Raw genomic sequence first — 7500 nt, 5'->3', positions numbered from 1 at the left:
TGTGCTGGCGGTGACCATGGCTGCCTGCTCCTTTGGTTCACGATGTCCCCGCCGAAGGCGGCGTACTTTAAAGTACTGCAGCTCGAGCGCACAAGGTGCGCGGGGAATTGTTAGCGGCGCCGTGGTTGTGCTGGCGGTGACCATGGCTGCCTGCTCCTTTGGTTCACGATGTCCCCGCCGAAGGCGGCGTACTTTAAAGTACTGCAGCTCGAGCGCACAAGGTGCGCGGGGAATTGTTAGCGGCGCCGTGCTTGTGCTGGCGGTGACCATGGCTGCCTGCTCCTTTGGTTCACGATGTCCCCGCCGAAGGCGGCGTACTTTAAAGTACTGCAGCTCGAGCGCACAAGGTGCGCGTGGAATTGTTAGCGGCGCCGTGGTTGTGCTGGCGGTGACCATGGCTGCCTGCTCCTTTGGTTCACGATGTCCCCGCCGAAGGCGGCGTACTTTAAAGTACTGCAGCTCGAGCGCACAAGGTGCGCGGGGAATTGTTAGCGGCGCCGTGCTTGTGCTGGCGGTGACCATGGCTGCCTGCTCCTTTGGTTCACGATGTCCCCGCCGAAGGCGGCGTACTTTAAAGTACTGCAGCTCGAGCGCACAAGGTGCGCGGGGAATTGTTAGCGGCGCCGTGGTTGTGCTGGCGGTGACCATGGCTGCCTGCTCCTTTGGTTCACGATGTCCCCGCCGAAGGCGGCGTACTTTAAAGTACTGCAGCTCGAGCGCACAAGGTGCGCGGGGAATTGTTAGCGGCGCCGTGCTTGTGCTGGCGGTGACCATGGCTGCCTGCTCCTTTGGTTCACGATGTCCCCGCCGAAGGCGGCGTACTTTAAAGTACTGCAGCTCGAGCGCACAAGGTGCGCGTGGAATTGTTAGCGGCGCCGTGGTTGTGCTGGCGGTGACCATGGCTGCCTGCTCCTTTGGTTCACGATGTCCCCGCCGAAGGCGGCGTACTTTAAAGTACTGCAGCTCGAGCGCACAAGGTGCGCGGGGAATTGTTAGCGGCGCCGTGCTTGTGCTGGCGGTGACCATGGCTGCCTGCTCCTTTGGTTCACGATGTCCCCGCCGAAGGCGGCGTACTTTAAAGTACTGCAGCTCGAGCGCACAAGGTGCGCGTGGAATTGTTAGCGGCGCCGTGGTTGTGCTGGCGGTGACCATGGCTGCCTGCTCCTTTGGTTCACGATGTCCCCGCCGAAGGCGGCGTACTTTAAAGTACTGCAGCTCGAGCGCACAAGGTGCGCGGGGAATTGTTAGCGGCGCCGTCGTTGTGCTGGCGGTGACCATGGCTGCCTGCTCCTTTGGTTCACGATGTCCCCGCCGAAGGCGGCGTACTTTAAAGTGCTGCAGCTCGAGCGCACCATGTGCGTGGGGAATTGTTAGCGGGGGCGTCGTTGTGCTGGGGGCTGACTGTCCCTAGTGGGTATAGGATAATGTTAATGTACGGGGATCGCTGGGCGGCACGGACTTGGAGGGCCGAAAAGGCCTGTTTCCGGCTGTATGTGTATGATATGATATGATATGATGCCTGCCTGCTCATTTGGTTCATGATGTCCACGCGGCAGGCGGAATATTTTAAAAGCACTGTTCTGTACGAAGTGCACAATGTCCGTTGGGGAAATGCAGCTGGGGGTCGGTCGACCGGCTGACGACGCCTGCCTGCCGATTTGGTTCACGATGTCCCCGCCGAAGGCGGCATACTTGAAAGTACCGCCGTTCGCGGCGCGCAATTTGCGGGGGGAGGAATTGTTAGTGCACGTCTGTGTGCTAGGTGACGATGCTTGCCGACTTGGTTCATGCCGTCCACGCCGAAGACGGCGCCGTTTAAAGTACTGCCGCTCGAGGTGCACAATTTGCGGGGGAATTGTTAATGGGCGTCGGCGTGCTGGGTGACGATGTGGAGATGTGGAACGCCGAGCCAGATCTATCTTATTTGTTTGCTTGGCCCACTGGACTTTGCGTGGGCTTTGCAACACTGTGTGCTAGGTTAAATCACGGCCAATAGAGTGAGTGTTTTTAATGATCCTGATCTGATAAGGGGACTAGAGGTAAAAGAGCCGTTAGGAGGCAGTGATCACAACACGATAAGTTTTACTCTGCAAATGGAAAGGTAGAAGGGAAAATCGGAAGTGTCTGTATTACAGTATAGCAAAGGGGATTACAGAGGCATGAGGCGGGAGCTGGCCAAAATTGACTGGAAGGAGGCCCTAGCAGGGAAGACGGTAGAACAGCAATGGCAGGTATTCCAGGGAATAATGCAGAGGTTGCAGGATCAATTTATTCCAAAGAGGTGGAAAGACTCTAAGGGGAGTAAGAGACACCTGTGGCTGACAAGGGAAGTCAGGGACAGCATAAAAATTAAGGAGAGGAGGTATAACATAGCAAAGAAGAGTGGGAAGACAGAGGATTGGGACTCTTTTAAAGAGCAACAAAAGTTAACTAAAGAGGCAATGCGGGGAGAAAAGATGAGGTGCGAGGGTAAACTAGCCAATAATATAAAGGAGGATAGCAAAAGTTTTTTTAGGTACGTGAAGAGGAAAAAAATAGTCAAGGCAAATGTGGGTCCCTTGAAGACAGAAACGGGGGAATTTATTATGGGGAACAAAGAAATGGCAGACGAGTTAAACCGTTACTTTGGGTCTGTCTTCACTGAGGAAGATACACACAATCTCCCAAATGTTCTAGGGGCCGGAGAACCTAGGGTGATGGAGGAACTGAAGGAAATCCACATTAGGCAGGAAATGGTTTTGGGTAGACTGATGGGACTGAAGGCTGATAAATCCCCAGGGCCTGATGGTCTGCATCCCAGGGTACCTAAGGAGGTGGCTCTAGAAATAGTGGAAGCATTGGAGATCATTTTTCAATGTTCTATATAGATTCAGGATCAGTTCCTGTGGATTGGAGGATAGCAAATGTTATCCCACTTTTTAAGAAGGGAGGGAGAGAGAAAACGGGTAATTATAGACCAGTTAGTCTGACATCAGTGGTGGGGAAGATGCTGGAGTCAATTAGAAAAGACGAAATTGCTGAGCATTTGGATAGCAGTAACAGGATCATTGCGAGTCAGCATGGATTTACGAAGGGGAAATCATGCTTGACAAATCTACTGGAATGTTTTGAGGATGTAACTAGGAAAATTGACAGGGGAGAGTCAGTGGACGTGGTGTACCTCGACTTTCAGAAAGCCTTCGACAAGCTCCCACATAGGAGATTAGTGGGCAAAATTAGGGCACGTGGTATTGGGGGTAGGGTACTGACATGGATAGAAAATTGGTTGACAGACGGAAAGCAAAGAGTGGGTATAAATGGGTCCCTCTCGGAATGGCAGGCAGTGACCAGTGGGGTACCGCAAGGTTCGGTGCTGGGACCCCAGCTATTTACGATATGCATTAATGACTTAGACGGAGGGATTAAAAGTACCATTAGCAAATTTGCAGATGATACTAAGCTGGAGGGTAGTGTGAATTGTGAGGAAGATGCAATAAGGCTGCAGGATGACTTGGACAGGTTGTGTGAGTGGGCGGATACATGGCAGATGCAGTTTAATGTAGATAAGTGCGAGGTTATTCACTTTGGAAGTAAGAGTAGAAAGGCAGATTATTGTCTGAATGGTGTCAAGTTAGGAGGAGGGGGAGTTCAACGAGATCTGGATGTCCTAGTGCATCAGTCAATGAAAGGAAGCATGCAGGTACAGCAGGCAGTGAAGAAAGCCAATGGAATGTTGGCCTTCGTAACCAGAGGAGTTGAGTATAGGAGCAAAGAGGTCCTTCTACAGTTGTAGCGGGCCCTGGTGAGACCGCACCTGGAGTACTGTGTGCAGTTTTGGTCTCCAAATTTGAGGAAGGATATTCTTGCTATGGAGGGCGTGCAGCGTAGGTTCACTAGGTTAATTCCCGGAATGGCGGGACGGTCGTATGTTGAAAGGCTGGAGCGATTGGGCTTGTATACACTGGTATTTAGAAGAATGAGGGGGGATCTTATTGAAACATATACGATAATTAGGGGATTGGACACATTAGAGGCAGGAAACATGTTCCCAATGTTGGGGGAGTCCAGAACAAGGGGCCACCGTTTAAGAATAAGGGGTAGGCCATTTAGAACGGAGATGAGGAAGAACCTTTTCAGTCAGAGAGTGGTGAAGGTGTGGAATTCTCTGCCTCAGAAGGCAGTGGAGGCCAGTTCGTTGGATGCTTTCAAGAGAGAGCTGGATAGAGCTCTTAAGGATAACGGAGTGAGGGGGTATGGGGAGAAGGCAGGAACGGGGTACTGATTGAGAGTGATCAGCCATGATCGCATTGAATGGCGGTGCTGGCTCGAAGGGCTGAATGGCCGACTCCTGCACCTATTGTCTATTGTCTATTGTCTATAATCAACCACTTTATTTTGCCCGTCTTTGTGACTCCTCTTTGACACGTCGATCACCGCTGAGGCTGTTTTACCTGTTTCCCCTATGTACCGTAAGGTACACTCCTTACATTGAACTGCATACACCCCATTATTTCGCTCACGGGTTATCCTCTGTGCTATCCAGTCTCTCCTGTCACCCTGTTCTATGTTTTTGTCTATTACCCAGTGGGAGCAGGCCCCATATTGACATTAATTTGTAACCCTACTGCTCCCCTCGTCTGCTGGTTTTATCACCATCTCATGTTTATCCCTCAGCTCTGCCGTGGTCTCCCTCTCTTTTTTTCTGGTGAGGTTCGGCCTATCCTTTGTCATGGGCATATCCCAGGCTGTTTTAGTAACGTTCTTTTAAAACGTGTCGTGTTTGTTTGGCTTTACCCACGTTCCAGCATTAGAGGCCAATTTTTGCAATGTTTCCTGGGTGGGATTTGCCGGTTTTACAAATGGTGTCACTATCTCACCCTGCTTCCTGATACCCTTATGGGGTCGGCTCTGTTCTTGCAGAACCCTCGGGTGGTGCAGAGTCTGGGCCTTGTTATCAATATCTTGCCCTGCTTCCCGATACCCTTGCGGGTTCGGCTCTGTTCTTGCAGATCCCTCAGGTGGTGCAGAGTCTGGGCGGCATCGTCACCCAGCACACCGACGCCCACTGAAAATTACCCACGCACAGTGCGCGCCTGGAGCGGCAGTAGTTCAAACTACCCCTACCCCTACCCCTACCCCTACCGCTACCCCTACCCCTACCCCTACCCCTAACCCTAACCCTAACCCTAACCCTAACCCTAACCCTAACCCTAACCCTAACCCTAACCCTAACCCTAACCCTAACCCTAACCCTAACCCTAACCCTAACCCTAACCCTAACCCTAACCCTGACCCTAATGCAGGCAGAGTTATTTATAAAGTGGCCCAGACTCTGCACCACCTGAGGGTTTTGTAACAGAACCAACCCCATAAGGGTTTCAGGAAGCAGGGCAAGATATTGATAACAAGGCGCAGACTCTGCACCACCTCAGGGTTCTGCAAGAACAGAGCCGACCCCATAAGGGCATCAGGAATCAGGGCAAGATATTGATAAAATGGCCCAGACTCTGCACCACCTGAGGGTTCTGCAAGAACAGAGCCGACCCCATAAGGGCATCAGGAAGCAGGGCAAGATATTGGTAACAAGGCCCACGGGGAAGGCGGCATACTTTGGGGTTATTTTGTAGTGAGTTTTGAAGGCATGTGCTAGTGTTACGCATACCGAGGGCGCGCAAAGTTCGGCGCGCCCGGGCCAAAACGCCTCTGCTGGCCGCGGCCGAGTCGGCCGACGGATTGCCACGGACTTGCTTGACGACCTGTCACTCTCCGTGCATCGGTTGCACGCCCGGTTCGTCCTTTCCATTTGTTTCATGATGTACACGCGGCAGGCGGAATATTTTAAAAGCACTGTTCTGTTCGAAGTGCACAATGGCCGTTGGGGCAATGCAACTGGGGGTCGGTCGACCGGCTGACGACGCCTGCCTGCCGATTTGGTTCACGATGTCCCCGCCGAAGGCGGCATACTTGAAAGTACTGCCGTTCGCGGCGCGCAATTTGCAGGGGGGAGGAATTGTTAGTGGACGTCTGTGTGCTGGGTGACGATGCTTGCCGACTTGGTTCATGCCGTCCACGCCGAAGACGGCGCCGTTTAAAGTACTGCCGCTCGAGGTGCACAATTTGCGGGGGAATTGTTATTGGGCGTCGGCGTGCTGGGTGACGATGTGGAGATGAGGAACGCCGAGCCAGATCTATCTTATTTGTTTGCTTGGGCCACTGGACTTTGCATGGGCTTTGCATCATTGTGTGCTACGTTAAATCACGGCCAATTGAGTGAGTATTTTTTATTCAACCACTCTATTTTGCCCGTCTTTGTGACTCCTCTATGACACGCCGATCACCGCTGACGTGTTAATCTGCGTGTTAGGTATCTCGGGGGTCAGTTGGACGGACAGATGTGTAAGGGTTTTGTTCGGAAGGATCGTTGAGTGTAAACGGTGAACGGGGGTTAAAGGCCCTGAGGTTTCAATCCTCTAAAGAATGTAAAAGGTCTGACGCGTTAGCTAGCAGCTAATGAGGTGAACCTAGCAGCTAATGAGGCTCTCTCTCTCTCACGGCCCCGGGACTCCCTCCCTCCCTCCTCCCTCTTGGAACCCTCCCTGCGTGGGGGGGGGGGCACGAAGAAAAAGAGGGTATAAGAAGAATCCAGTGGAAGGAGTAGGGACTGGGGGCGAGGTCAGACAGCCTATCCGGCTAATAAAGCATCATGAGGTTAGGTATAAACTCTGATGACTGCATAAACTCGCCCCTAATGGGGGGGGGGGGGGCACTCTCTCCCCCACCCCTCTCTCCCCAGTGCCACTCCCTCCGACCCCCCCCCCACTCTCTTCGTGTCGCTGGGCCCGCCCGGCACGGCCCCGAGGATCACTCCCCGCGCGGCAACGGGACACCGGGTCGCCGGGCCCGCAGGGTCGTCAGTCGGGCGGGGGGGGGGGAGGGTGGCCATGCCAGCAGCAGGAGAGGTTTCCAACGAACCCGCGACCGCAGCAGGACCGCCCTCGGCAGACATTTGGACCCAGCGGGTCCGTTCGGGATGGTTGCCGGGCCCGCAGCAGAGGTTTCCTTCCACCCAACGGGGGGGGGGGGGGGGGGGGGGGCGGGGCTGCCCATCTTCCCGCTCGAAGCAACGGCCTCACCCTAACGGCCTCACCCTAACAACCCTCACCCTGACCCTAAACCGCTCGGTTCATGACTTCTCTCCGTTTGGTTCATGAATTCGCCATTTAGTTCACGACTTCTCCTGTTGGTTCCTGACTTCTACCTCGTGGTTCGTGATTCCGGCGGGTAGGTGGGGTGCCCGGATACTCTCGGCGAAAGGTGTTCAAGTGGCAACGGCGGTCCCGTAGATAAGACGGGTTCGGATGCTCGAGCGTGTCGAGTAAGCGCCGGATCGGCGCCGGGCGCCCCCGGCCGGCTGGCTTGCCCCCCCCCCACCCCCCCCCCCCCCCCTGGCGGCAGAAACGTGTATCGCGCCAGTGCCGCCGCTGAGGTCGAGATTGGCCGCCTCGACCGTTCGAAGCGTCG

This window comes from Rhinoraja longicauda, unplaced genomic scaffold (genome assembly GCF_053455715.1).
Source record: "Rhinoraja longicauda isolate Sanriku21f unplaced genomic scaffold, sRhiLon1.1 Scf000146, whole genome shotgun sequence".
Classification (NCBI taxonomy): Eukaryota; Metazoa; Chordata; class Chondrichthyes; order Rajiformes; family Arhynchobatidae; genus Rhinoraja; species Rhinoraja longicauda.
This window is presented reverse-complemented; position numbering follows the sequence as displayed.